The sequence below is a fragment of the Macaca fascicularis genome, chromosome 4 (genome assembly GCF_037993035.2).
Source record: "Macaca fascicularis isolate 582-1 chromosome 4, T2T-MFA8v1.1".
NCBI classification, from domain to species: domain Eukaryota; kingdom Metazoa; phylum Chordata; class Mammalia; order Primates; family Cercopithecidae; genus Macaca; species Macaca fascicularis.
The window spans coordinates 85074271-85088907 of NC_088378.1; the positions used below are offsets into that span (position 1 = coordinate 85074271).

General features: G+C 46.3%; 1 protein-coding gene across 13 annotated transcripts in view; it reads left to right on the forward strand.

The window, feature by feature from the left end:
* The first annotated feature begins 8528 nt into the window (after positions 1 to 8528).
* Positions 8529 to 14637, forward strand: part of BACH2 (BTB domain and CNC homolog 2) — a 367936-nt gene continuing 361827 nt past the window's right edge. For all 13 annotated transcript variants that reach the window (XR_010586318.2, XR_012433614.1, XM_065543704.1 and 10 more), the window contains exon 1: positions 8529 to 8924. The gene's annotated coding sequence lies outside the window, so the exon portion shown is untranslated. The remainder of the gene's footprint in view (positions 8925 to 14637) is intronic.

Below are 14637 nucleotides of genomic sequence, written 5' to 3' on the forward strand. Positions count from 1 at the left end.
AGAAAAGAATTAGTGTTCACTTAGCTCTTGCCAGAATGAAGTAGATTATCCTACAAATAACCCACTTATGGTTATCATAAATTAATAAATAAGCATTCCGATTCAGCATCTGCTTTTATTAGCATAAGTTGGTCATCAGGTCTGGGAGCAAGGGTTCCTCCTCTAGACAACGGCCAGCCACGAATCTTAAGACATCTTGTATCCCAACCCACTTCCCTAGCACCATCCTTTCCAGCTTTAGAAAATTAAGCACCAAAGAAATTTACCAACAGAAGCATGCCTGTTGACAAGACCTGGGCAGGGCTGTAAATCCAGAGGGTGCTGAAGTGCAGCTGGAACAAACACAGCACACCTCCATGTTTTCAGTCTTCTGCAAAATCACCAAAGGCCTAATTCAAGTTGGGGCACGAAGCACTGGGTTTCCACACACACCTAACAACCGAAAGGCAGAGAAATTAGCTCCTTAGTGTGTGGTACTGTGGGAGACCTACTTAGGGAGCATCTGGGGAAAATGGAGAAACCGATGACACCTAAATGTCATTCACATAAGCACTATGCCGGATGCACACACGGGGGCACAGAACAGCTGTGCTGACCAGCACATCGCTGCAACCACTGTTCAGGTCGGATGCCCTTGCATAATTATATCACATAAACAGATTTGTGAAAAACAGATTAGAAACTGTAAGTGCTATCTTACATATTCTTTGGGGAAATTGCTATAGGGTTAGTGAACTCAACTTTCTGTGTCCCTCAAAAACTCCTAAGCTGACTTGAGAAAAATAATTCAATCGCAAGTATATTTTTATCAGAATAAAAGCATCAAGGCTTTCTTTTCACAGTAATTTAAAAATTGTCAGATTACTTCTATCTACAACCAAACTTTTCCAAGTTTCTTTAAGCAAAGATGTAATAAAAGCTAAAAATCAGATCATTGATCAAAAACATCTTTTAGAGGTGGGCAGAATAAAGAGATGGACATTTAGTTAATGGAAGAGTTTAGAAAAACCTAGGCATCACAAACTCTGAGGGGAAAAAAGGGAAACATTGTTAGAGCTTTTTTTAAAAAATGGGAAAAAAGAAAGTAATCTTGTGATTATTATAAATTTTATTATTATTTTGCTTACCTGAGCCTGACCTTATCACCTCCTTCCTTGTTTCCCAAGTAAAAAAAGAAGAATTAAGCTCTTACCCCAAATTTCTTGCCTCTTGGCCCTAAACCTTATCCTGAAACTTCAAAATCTTTGCATTATCCCTTTCTTGGATGTCCCTGTAATCCAGACAGTTTTCAGAGGCGAGATCTGAGTGATCCTCCCTCGTCCTGCAAATTCTGTTTAATGCTTACATTCTGCGTTTCTTCCAGCTACACATGGCTGCCCCTACCCCAGAGTTCTGCATTCTTGCCATTTTTTCCTCTACATCAGTGCTCCTTCTGTTATCTGCTCCATTACCTTACCTTCTATCTCTTCCTTCACTCAGATTCCTACCTTCCTGCCTTTCTCCATCTCTCCAGGCCACCACTTCTCTCATTCATTCCCTCCCTCATCTGCAGTGGGTCTAGAACCTCCTTGCTGTCATATCACACAGCCCCTACCTCATCAGACCTTTCTTAATCATGGGATGCTATTCCCAGGCCCCTCATTGAAATGCCCTTTTCCTTGCCTTCCTCAACTTCCCAGTCTCTGTTTGATCTTCTACCTTCCTGTGGGCTCCATTCCTGTCTTTTTCATAAACTCCTTGTTCCGTGCCCACATCCATCCCCAACACAGCTATTCCTCAAACTTCAGCATTGGCCCTCCCTCCTTTTGATTCCACCCTTTACCAGAGTGATCTTAGCCTCCTCCTGCCTCCTAGGGCCAGTTCCCTCCTAGTCACACAGGCTAGAGGCATCCATATCCCTCTACCTCTTCTTCCTCCCTTTCCCTCTCCTCCCACATGCAAATGACACCTAAACCATAAGCACTTCCCAGCCCTGCTCACTGCCTTGAGGTAGGCTGTAGGACTTCAGTTATTGTCTTATAGTCTCCAGCCTCTTCAGGCCCCTTCATATGGCCAATGCTGTGTTCTTTCCAAAACCAGATCTGATTGTGCCTCTTTGGCAACTGGGGATCAGTCATTGGCTTTCTACCCATGCAGCCAGGCTTTTCAGTGTTTCTGGGGAAATTAGAAGACAAATTCGGAGCATTTTCCTTAAGTACATCCTTCAATACTTTGATTTTGGGTGTGGGAGAGGAACTTTTAGTCCTGATCGTCACAAATTGTTAAACTTTTTTAGTAAAATCAACCCATGTACTTCAAAGAGAACAAAAGAAGTTCAGGTGATTTTTTTTAACATATAACAGGAAACTGCAAAGACATTTTATGCTTTGAAAAGGCCATTTGGGGCCACGTTCTCAGATCCCTAGGAAGTTAGCATTCCATTTTCTCTGCCATTATGAGCACTTCACTGGAAAAGTTCAATGAGAATTTTGCCCTGTGGATAAAATTACACCTTCATGCTGATTTCCCATGTCTACCTTTCCAGTCCCGTATTCCACTATTGGCTGTCACTTCTAACCATCTCATTTCCTGCACTTTCACTACTCCAATTTTCCTGCCTGGAATGACCTTCCAACATTTTCTTTTCACAAAATTTCATCCTTCAGAATCCAGCTCTTTTGTCACCTCCTCCAGGAAGCCATCCCACATTCTCCTAAGCAAAGTCACTTGCCAGAAGGCTTTTGTCCTATTCGGGCCCTTAGCATGGTGTGCTGTGATGACTTCTTCACCGGGTCACCTTTCCCACTAGTCCAGGAGCCCTGACTTACGCAGTGTTTTATCTCCAAAAGTTAGAATAGTGCTAGTACATACGCTGTGTATGCTCAAGGCATGTCTGGAAAAAAAGAAAACAGGCAGTCAAGTGATTGCTTCCTAACAGGTACAAAGTCTTGGCCACTGGGAGGGGAAAGAAGGAAAAATCTACATTTTGAAAAAATGAGTCATGATCACAATGGCATTTTGTCACCGTAGTACTCCAGTACTCCTTGCTAGCCATGACAGCAGGCACAATTCCCCCATACTTTCCACTTCTGACCTACCCTTCTTGACATCATAACCTCCCACTCTTTCCTAACACTGCACGATATGAATGCTGTAGTCAGATGAAAGTGCAACCTCAAGGGGTCCTTCTGTATTGAAAGTCCAGCCACCTTCCCTCCTCTCTGACTCCTTCCTGGCCTTGAGGTCCAACTCAAATTCCACCTTCTCAGTGAAACCTTTCCTGGCTATTTTAACCCTCATAATGTTTTTCCTCTTAACATCCACAATACTTAAGTTCTTATTAGAATTTAATTATGCTTATTTTGAATTTTACAACATTTATTGGCTACCTTTATTACAGAAGTAATATATTTATATTAGAGAAAAATTTTTTAAAAAGCAAAAGAGAAACCACTTATAGGCTCTTTATTTCAAGAGGACCACTTGAACACTGTGCATATAGCCTTCCAGATTTTTCCTATGCATGCACTGACAATTTTTTTCACAAGTAGGATTCTACTGTAAATACTGTCATACAAATTATTTTAAATTATACTAATAAAATATTAATATGCCAATATACATAAATTTTCATCACTAATTTTTTCATTTTTTTTTTTTTGGTAGAGGTGGGGTTTCACTATGTTGTCCAGGCTGGTCTCAAACGCCTGAGCTCAAGAAATTCACCTGCTTCAGCCTCCCAAAGTGCTGGGACTATAGGCATGAGCCACTGTGCCCAGCCACCAATATTATTTTTAATGGATCCATGATATTCATATTTTATATATGAACCACCATTTATTTAGCCAATCATTTCCTGTAACGCATTTGGATTTTTCCATTTTCTTTTTGCTATCATACAAAAAAGATCTGTACATTCTTAATTTTTTCATTAGTATAAATTCTAACACATACAATTTCTATATAATTTTAAATATTAGTAATATATAAAAGTAAAAAAGCAAATACAAAATTACTACATTTTTCAATTGTTTCATGTATATTAGTTTTGACTCCTTATGTAGATTTAAGTTCCTTAAGCATAGAGTCCAATATTTCTTAATTTTTCACCTCAACATGTAACAGATGCTCAGTAGTGTATGTTGAAAAATTAGTTTATTTCATATACCATATTTCACTAATTTGTTTCATATAAGCTTTTAGATAATAGCGGCATCAATTCTTTACTATAGAAGATCACTACAGACAGTAATATAAGCACATCACTTTCTTTTAGGGACTATTTCCAAAGTTCTTCTTAGGAACTGAGGCAATCTTTGAGGAGACGAAGATAGGACAAATAAGAGATATATAGTTCAAAGGAAAAAGGCTGCCAGCCAAATTTAACAATAGCCAGAAGTAAAATTTTTGCCTTTCCAGTTTGGATTAACCCGATCATTTTTCAAAACATGTGTGAGATTTTGTACAATGAGAAATCTCTTCTTGGCAGTGGTGTGTCCAGAAAGCCGCCAGGAGTGGGCCCCCAAGGTCCTCTGCGCTGTCCAGCAATCCTGCCACATCCCTGGTATTGGTTCACATCTTTTCTCTATCCCCTAAATCTATCCCTCCCTCCTCCACCATCAGTGGATGGTCTGTCTTCTTAATCCACTAAGAAAACAGAATCCCTCAGACAACAGCTTCCCATACTTCCTACCATGATATTCCAGCCTCCCTGCACTTCCCCACCTGTGATGCCTTTCCTTCTGTTGGTTGGGATGAACTGGCCCCTTTCTCTCTCTGGCTGCTGCTTCTCAGCTTCCTTGGGGGGATCTTCTTTTCTTCATCTTGCTGACCTCTAAATGTCAGAATGCCCCAGGTCTTAAGCCTTAGACTTCTTTTCTTTGCTCCTCTTCACTCATGTTTCCAGTTGCTGTGTTGATGACACACAGATTTCTATCTCTAGTCTGGACTTCCCTCCTAAATTCTAGATTCCCATGTCTGATCACCTGCTCACCTTTTCCACTTAGATGTCCAATAGACATCTGAAATGTACTATATCCAAATCCAAATGTTTCAGCATTTCCCCCATACCTGCTCCTCCTAGATAAATGAACTCTCCATTAATAAGCTGTTCAGTCCAAAATTCAGAATTTCCCTTGACTCTTCTCTCATAACCTACAATGGAATCATCAACAAAGCTTGTCCAGTTTATGTTGAAAATATATCTAGATTCCATTTATGGCTGTCATTTTAGCATTCTATTAATAGTTTCAATCACCATCACCTCTCTCTTGACTTATCTCAACAGCCTCCTACTTGGTCTCTCTGCTTCCATTCCTGTACTTTCCACGACCCAGCAGAGTGATCCTTTAGGAGTCGAGGCCAGGACATGTTCCTTGTCTGCAGAAACCCCTACAGCATCCCACTCCATTCACTTTCGTCAGATTTCACTGGACGTTAACTTTGCCCTGCCATGCCTTATTCAAGGTACCACATTTGAAATTCTGTCTACTGTTCTGCCTAAGAAAAAAGACAATATCTTTTCAACATCATCAAATCCTGTACAAGGTGCTGGAGAGCAAGAAAATCAAAGGCTCAAGAACTGCCCATGTCTTTAGTCTGTCTTCTTTTCCTCATCTGTTTCCTGTATAATTTAATTTTTCCTGTTTTATTTTCTACAATCAAGAAGATTTCTATTATAGAAATAAAGTTTATTTGTTTCAATGCCATGATACAGATTTATTGTCCCTGGAAGTCATATCATGCTTAGATCCAGACAAAGCCCATGCTCTGGATCAACACACGCATGTAATTATATAGGAAAAAAAAATGTGTATCAGGAAAGGTTGAATGCTCCAAGCATGAGAAATAAATTGACCTCCACTCAAGTTACTGCCATGATTATACAGAGGGAAGGACCTGCATCTGTTTCACATCGTAAACACCTAAAGTGCCAGAGCAGCACCACAAGCCCAGGAGTGGCCATGCAAACTCATGATGGAGGTGTTAAGGCTGTCCACAGCCCAGCCTCTACAGCAGTACTGTTAAATGAGTGTCTAGTACTTGACTTACCTTTTTATTTTATTTATTTATTTATTTATTTGTTTGTTTTTCAGACGGAGTCTCGCTCTGTCGCCCAGGCTGGCCTGCAGTGGTGTGATCTCAGCTCACTGCAAGCTCCACCTCCCAGGTTCACGCCATTCTCCTGCCTCAGCCTCCCCAGTAGCTGGGACTACAGGCTCCCGCCACCACGCCCAGCTACTTTTTTGTATTTTTAGTAGAGATGGGGTTTCACCATGTTAGCCAGGATGGTCTCGATCTCCTGACCTTGTGATCCGCCTGCCTCAGCCTCCCAAAGTGCTGGGATTACAGGCATGAGCCACCACGCCCGGCCTGACTTACCATTTTCATTTCACACAATTCTGAATATATATATATTTTTTTGCAGACTCGAATTCAAATAACCCACTTCTAACTACCAAAAATAAAGTAGAAAAATGAACTCACTACTAGACTTCAAAGCTTACCTAGAGCAAAGATTTCGTCTTACAGCCACAGAGGTGCATGATTGCAGAACTGGATGTAACCAGAGAGGCTAACTACTCCTAATCCAGCCTCCTTGAATGACTGGATGATGCAACCTATCACGGGTGTATTAGGATTTTTCATCTCTATTTGATGTCCCACCTCATGCTTGAAAATCTCAAAGTGAAAAAGCTCCAGTCTGAGTCTCTAAGCAAGCGGACTAACTGAAATGACCTGTTAGCCTTTGTTGTATCCATCTGACAAGATCAGCTTGTAGAATCCAGAATGGAGGTGGGAGATCAGCTGGCAGCCGCATTTCCCTCCTCAACCACCCCCACGCTGATGTGCCCAACTCCACTCACAGCTGGGCAGCCACGGCTTGCTTGAAAATAAATGAATCTACACCACTCTCATAGGGATGCTCTCAAGCATCCCTTATTGTGAGAAAAACATTTATTGCTGCTACTAAAATGCATAAAGTTATCTCACCAACACATACTTACAAGAATGAGGAATGTGAAACAGAACCATCCATAAGACTATAAGAAACGGCCTAGCCAGGGCATACCAGGAATTTGTACTCTGTCCTTGCCAGGGGTCAGGCAGGGACCTCAGAAGCAGAGTGTTTTGTCCTAGGGGGCACCAGACCAGAGGTCAGGAGACTGAGGGCTACTCCTAGCTTTAGGACTTTTCCTTATCTGAAGGTGGGGTCGGTTAGCAGAGAAAATATCACAGTAGGGTGCAGTGGTGTTAGAAAAATTAGCTCAGCACCTTCAGCTTGCTTTCAGCCATCACTTAGCTTTCCACACAGACATTCCAAATGGGGCCTTTCAAAACTCTGCCCTCAAATGAAGGTGGTTCAGAGCAACACTTAAGATGATATCACAAGACTCCCAGGGCGACGCTTCACTGCTTCCTCAGCATATGCCAGTGCCCGTTTTACAGGGGGGATTTATGATCCTTCTCTCAGTAGAGCGAGCCAAAGTTTTATAATATTCATTAAAAATCAGCACCACATGTAATAATATGGAATACTGCCTGTACACAAGAGGGCCAAGTTATAGGTGTTTAGGGAAACGTCGCAGAATTTTCTGGCCTTGGCAAGAGGTAAAGTTGCAGGCACCAGCACAACACTAACACAACCTTATTTTATTGCAAATGTACATTCAGCCTAAATCCTAATTACCTTCTGTAAAATCCTAGCCACCACCAAGCTTTCTTCTGACAGGGCACTCACACGATGGCCTTTAAGGGCAGTAACAACACCCTAAGAGCCGCAGAAAGGAAAGGCAGGGGAGAGTGGCTGGAAGGCAGTAGCAGCTGGGGCTGAAGCCGGGGAGGTTGGCTTTTAATGTCCTGAAATTGACCGCTCTTTTTCCAAAAACACTGGCTTGAGGGCTTAAGGTTCGCTCAGTGGGGCAGGCGGAGGGCCTCCTGAAGCATTCAGAAGTCAACATTCAAAAGGCTGCTTTTACTCGCCCGGTCCCCACCCAAAAGGGAGTCCGGTCAGCTTTGTGGTGGCCAGTGGAGCATCTTTTCTTGCCCCTCGGGGAAAACGCTAGCTAACCCTGGGATCCCAGGTCTCGATGTCTGCTCTCCTTCCCCAGGTGCAGCACCTAGGGCTCTGGACCCTACCCACGTGCCACACCAGCCCTCACCACCACTCTCACTCTGCTATGGCCCCAACCCTCGTCTTTCGCGGCCAGGAAGTCCAGGCAGAGCGGGGCGGTCAGCCGGGCCAGGAGGAGGGGGCTCTCCGGGCCGCGCGGCCGCACAAAGCGGGGAGATCGGCGGCGGCGGCGGCGGCGGCGGCGTGAGGCGCGCCCCCTCCCGCGAGCCGGCGGAGCGCGCGCGCCCGCCCCCGCCCCCGCCCCCCGCCCCAGCCCCCGGAGCGCCATTCGCGGAGCGGCTTACGCTAGTCGCCGGGCGTACCGCGCCCCAGCGGCCGGGGAGGTGCGCTGCCCGGCTCCCGTAAAGTTATTGTGAATGGGGAGCGGGTGACGTCAGCGCCGAATGTCAACAATGTAGCGATTGAGAGTGTGGGCGTTCCGGGGAGAGCGCGAGCCGCGCCGCGCGGAGCAAACAGCGCCGAGCCGCCGCCGCCTCAGCAGCAGCAGCAGCAGCGGCAGCAGCAGCGGCCGTGCACGCCTGGGCTGCGGTCGCACAGCGCTAACGTGAGCGGCCGCCGCCCTCGCCACCCCGCCTGCCTACTCCCGCCGCCGCCCCGCTCTCGCTTTCTCCCTGGCCTCCCCTCGCCCCTTCCCCTCCCCCTTCCCGGCGCACTCGGGGGGCTGGGAACGAGCTGCCATGTGATGCGCGTCCTCTCCGCGAGCTTTCGGTGACCCCCGAACCGCCCACCTCGCCGGCTGCCGGGAGGGGGCTGCGAGCCGGGAAGACGCGGAGCAGAGGAGGCGGAGAAGGACGCAAAGTTCTCCGGCGAGGTGAGTCCCGGGCCCCGGACCCCGGGCCCCGGCGCCGGGCGGGGTGGCGGGGCAAGTTTGCGGGGGGAGCGAGCGGGCGGGGAGGCGTGGGGAAGCGGCGCGGGAAGGGAGCCCCTGCCGCCGGGCGCGCAGCCGCCCTCCCCGCGCCCTGCCCGCTTTTATGGCATTTTCTAGGAACGCTAAGGGGGTGGGAGCCGAGCCGGCGGCCGCGCCGCGCTGAATATGCGCTCTCCCGCCCGGCTGTTTACGGCGGCTGAGGCGGCATTGTATTTTGTTGGCGTCGAAGGGTGTTTTGGAACAGCAGGGGGAGGAGGAGCAGAGGGTAATAAGTCAGGCGTGGGGAGGGCGGGCTGCAGGGAGGCGCGCGTCTGCGCGAGCCGCAGCAGCTGTCAGACCCGCGGCCCTGCCTCCGACCCAGGGAGGCCCGGGTGCCCCGACCCCCAGCCCGCGATCCCCGCGCAAGGTCGGGCGGCCTCCTCCTTAACCCCCGGCGTGCGCGCCCCGGGCTGCTCCGCTAGGATCTTGGCCGCGGCGCCTTTGCGCTCAGCTGTCAGCCGCCGCCGGGTGGCCCGGACCACCGCGACCGGCGGGGAATCAAAGCCCAAGTTTAGGGTCGCAGGAGGAGGCGAGCTGGGGGCCTCGCGGCGCAGACCTGGGTCGAATCTCTCCTAGCGAAAGATCGGGTTGTCGGAAAGCGTCCCGAGTAGCTAAGACCTAAGGGCTCCAGGCTTCTGAGAGGGAAACCATGCACCCCCTCTCCCACAGATCCTGCATAAAGTCAAAGTGCAACACACACCCTACACTCCAGTCTCCAAGCCCCAGAAGCTTCACACAGGAGACTGGTTTATGAAGGGGACACTGCCCTCCCCGTCCCCGCGCCGAGGCGCTCCGTGGCCCCGCTGTGCTTCCCTCACCCGGCGGGTGTTCGGGAGCCCGGCGCCGCTGGAGACGGCGGCGGGCGGCGCTCACGGGCTACCCCAGGTGCCCACGGGGGGAGAGACTGTAGCGAGCATCTCCGCGACCTCAGTCTGGCCGAGGATTTGCAGGAACTCGGACCGTGAGGGGAAGCGGGCAGGACCGGGATTGAGTGTGAAGGGGCGGCACACTCCTGGCATCCGGGGTCGCGGGCGCGCGGGGCATCCCCAGCACTCTCCCGCGCGTAGGCGAGTTTGGCAACTTGAGGGAAGTTCTGGCGCGGCCGCTGCCGGGGTGGTTTGTCTGTGGCCCAAGGAGGCGCGCCTCGCAGCCTGCCCGCCAGGTCACCGCCGTCGCCGTGACCCGTAGCCGCTGGGAAAAGAGAGGGACCGGGGCGCCCCACCCGCGAACGCGAGATGGACCCGCACCCTCCCGGCGGGCCCGCGGACGGCGAGACGCGGCGTTCCTGGTTTCACCTTCGCTGTCTAGTGCTGCAGTCTCTCACTCTCTGTGTAAATTTCATCTGTTGAGTGTATTTAACTAAAAAGGGTAATTACTTTAGATAAAAATCCTTTCCTGCCTAGTGGGAACCTTGGCGGAGATGATGCCTAATGAGATATTTTGCTTTTGTCTGTTTAGAGTAAAATTAGAGATGTTAACGCTGATAACGGTTTTCTCAGATCATTAAAATGTAACATGTAGGAAAGGCATGTCGAGCTGCAAAGGCTCGGGCTGACATGAAAGAAGCTGAGCGTGAAAGACTGCCCCTCCTTTGGCGGAGAGGGCTATTTTGGTAAAGCAGCGGGCGTCTTGCTTAAAATGTGAGCTCGCCCCACCCTGGTTCTCTGGCTCCTCCCGAGTAAACGGCGTTTTTCATTCTTACAGGTAATAATAAACGTGAGTCAAAATGACATCTTGTTAGAATTAGTCTTCAGTCTGTAAGAGAGATTGCCAAATTACAGTGTTGCATTCAAACTGCTCCAGTGAAAGGTCTGTCAGCATTTCCATTGTAAATTCAGTTTTTCTGGAGTTTATAATTTCACCACAAAACTTTGAGTGGCTGAAATGTTTTCCCTTCTAGTGTTCTGGTTTTTAAAAGAAATGTATTGATTGACCATTTCCAGCGTCCTTTTAACTCCTGAAACCTGAATATCTTTCAAATAGGGGAAGTCCCAGAAATGGAACACATAACCATGGAATAAAGTATTTTTGTTAGAACATAACTTTATCAGTGCAGAGCCGTATTTTCATTTTGGATGGCGGGAGGCTTCAGGTTTGCCATTTGGTAATCATGAATGTGTTGAGTAAATTCTTCTGCCGTCTGTCTATTCTGCAGGTGGACTGAAATGTCAGTTGGTGGTGTGTTTGCCAGGATTACATGGAGACACACACTCCTCAGTTAAGTGTGTGTCTGAACTCATAGCTAAATTATGAACACTCCTGTTAGTTACTTTTTTGGTTCTTTGTATGTTGCATGTCAAGATCTGCTATGAAGAAGAAGGGGTGAGGTGAAAGGGAGGGAGGGGATCAGGATTCACTTTCAGTATTACCAGTGCCTGGGAGAAAGCCATTTATTCTCTTCCTATTGAATTATGCCCTTTGACTCAGTATCTTCAGGCAATTCTTTTCCAGTGGCTCACCTCTGGCTGCTGTGTAAGGGGCTTAATTATTTGCAAACTGCCTTGAAATCCCTGGATGAAAGGCACTGAATAAGTGCACAGTATTGTTATTCAGATATGGAATTTAATGATCCATTACAGTTCATCAGGAAAATGCACTTTGCAGTGATGGTAGGAAATGTTTCCACCTGATAGAGGGTAATAATAACTGCTTAAAAGTAGATTCAGATTACAGATGAGACAATTAACTCTAGCCATGTGCTCTTCAATTTGTTGCAATTCATTTTGTGATCAAAGTGAGTCACAGAGAGCCAGATGGTCAGGTTCATGTTCAGATCTCTCCTAGGCCAGCCCTTCACTTCTGGGCCCACTGTCTGCACAGCCGACAGGACTTAGTTATTCATTAGCGCTTGTGAGCTGTTTCTCAGAATTCATAATCGAGGCTCCTGTGATGCCAACAAAAGGGCTCGAGCCAATCTGTATTGTTGAGAGCAGTTTAATTTTACTTGGATTAACTTTCAGTGTCTCTGGTGTGGATCCAGTCTTAACAAAAAGGAAAGAGACCCTAGTGGCTCTCTATCTCTGCTGTGCCTGTCCCCTCTACTGTAGTTTTTGAACCTCAGATTTCAGGGGTGTGACGTCTAGCTTATTGTAAATGCAGGCTTGATTGTTAATGAATGAGAGAATACTTAGATAAATAATTATCTTCCTGTGTGTCCAGGGGGTGAGAGCCAGGACTAGCTTCATGGGCATAAGACCTGTGTAGTTACATAGGCCCCCTTCCCCTTCCCTGGTCAGAAGGACCTCACATTTGGTTTAAGGTTCTGCTGTTTTCTTCGGAAATTCTTAATAATTTTTGAACAAGGGGCCCCTCGTTTCCATTTTTCGCTGAGCCCCACAAATTATGTACCTACCTGGTTCTGGTGAGGAGCAGGGCATAGTGTGGAGTGGCAGGCTGCCCCTACTTAACTTGTTGTAGATTCTTACCAGGGAAGAGTTGGTAGGACTACTGGCTTTGTGTTGCCACATCATTTGGTTTTTCCAGGGGAAGCTGGATATTGGATATTTATGCGGAATTCCCTGATTTTTGAATATTGGCTCAAATCTTTAAAACACTTTTGGATGAAAGCATATGTAAGAGCTAGAGTCGGCCTGCGGGCTGCTTGTCTCCCACCACTGAACATACTGAAACATCTTTTTTGTTTAATATCTTTGTATGTCTCTATTTTCTAAAGGCCTGGCATATAGTGGATGATTTGTGAGTATGCACCCAATGAATGGTTACAACTAGCTGGAAAATAGAAAGTTGCCAAAAAAACAAAACTCGAAATCAAATCAACACTGAGTCCCACTCAGGGATTGATCAGCTTCCTTTTTAACAGAGAATTCGGCATGAAAGGCCGAATAAATTAATACCATGAGTACAATGTGATTCCTTGCAGGTGAATAATCCATTACTTTTGAACCACCTGCCATATATTTAGTTGTTATTGACCAAATGGGGTAACTTGGCTGGGTAATGCCTGAGGACCTCCATGGGAGTTTGACATTTGAGGACACTCACCAAAATAATAGTTTTGATTTACTGAATCTGCACCATGTGCCAGACCTAGTGCTGACTACCTTACCTGTATGTACCTCATTGACTCCTCAAAGCAACCCTTTGAAATAGGTGTCGTGCCTGTCCATTCTGCAGAGTTGGAAGAACTAATCTCATGTTGGAATGAACTTAATCTGAATATAGTGCGTGTTTTCTTGAATGTCTAAAGGTTGTTTCCCCATTCTGTGTACACAGTCCAGTCCTGGAATCAATGACTGGGCATGGTGTAGGACTGTGGCATACGGAGAACATGGTCCCTGCCCTCACATACACAGAACAGAGAACAATATAAAATGTAACATATTTGTCAAAATCTGCAATTCAGATAGCGGACGGACCGGACGCTGTGCATCTGCCTCCCTGTTTCTCTCCTTTCCCTGTCTGGGTGTTGAAGAAGCTTCAGCGACATATGAATTTCTCAGAGGTACTTAGAGTTCAGAAGTCAGGGCTGGCTGCAAAAATTGGAATTTCTTTGGAAAAGAAGACAAGCTTTTGGCAGAGCTGGGGCCACATGTGGGAACGCAGCACCAAGGCCTTGGAAATGACGGAAAATTCTTTCTGTCTTGTTAATGGCAATATGTGACCTGTGCTGTCCTCCTCTCTTTAAATTTTAAGTAAATATTTACAGATTGTTCAAGTCCAAACTGTGAAACCTGCTGTGAACTAAACATTTTGTAAACTCAGTAAGATTGCCCAAAATGTAACTCACCTTTCACCTTTTTTTTTGTTTGCAATGACATTTAATTTTAAAAAAAGAAAGTAGTTCCTTTTTTTTGGTCAGTTCAGGGTCTTTTAATTTTTTTCCTTTACTTTTTTCTTTTTTGTTAATTTCAAATATCACTCTATCTAAAACTGAAACTTAATTTTACTATCAGCATGTTACTTAGCTTCTGTAAGGCTGGAAATATCCAAATCTTACCACTATGTCCTTTTCAAGGGCCATTTCATTTCTAAAGAATGTATAAATTGAACCTCATCCTGCTAGTGACACTACTTCAAAACTCAGGCAGGAATTTTGCCATTTGTTTTTCCTTGAGCTATTTTTTTCCAAAATAATAAATCTTCCCAATCCAGAAGCATTTCACGTCCTCCTTCATTCTAGTCATTGGAATTACAGCCAAAATGCCTCTCAGTCTTCCCCAGTGACTTCATAATCACCGTTTCTTCAGCATATTCCCTGGTTGACTTCTCTTTTATTCCTTAGCTTCATAATGAATTGCCCTTTGGTTCTGAGATGTGTCATTTTCCTCCCTGACCTTTTTGTTCTTTTCCTGAAGGCTGTAGGACATGCTGCTGCTGATGTGATGAGAGCCGGCGCTTGGTTGCTAGGTCCCTCCTGTCCCTGTGTCAGCTTTCATTGGCTCTTTTCCTAAGCATTTAAATCCTCCACTTTCCAGTCCTCCCATACATCTATTATTCTCTTCATGTGTGCCTGAGCCTATAGCTGGCATGTAGACAAAGTCCCAGTTAGTTACAGAAGAAAGCTTTTTGAGTTTCCAAGACTTCCATCACTCTAGTCTTGGGCCATCTTCTCTTCTCTCTCCTCTGTCACTTTCTGCAGTTACTTCAGGAATTTCCT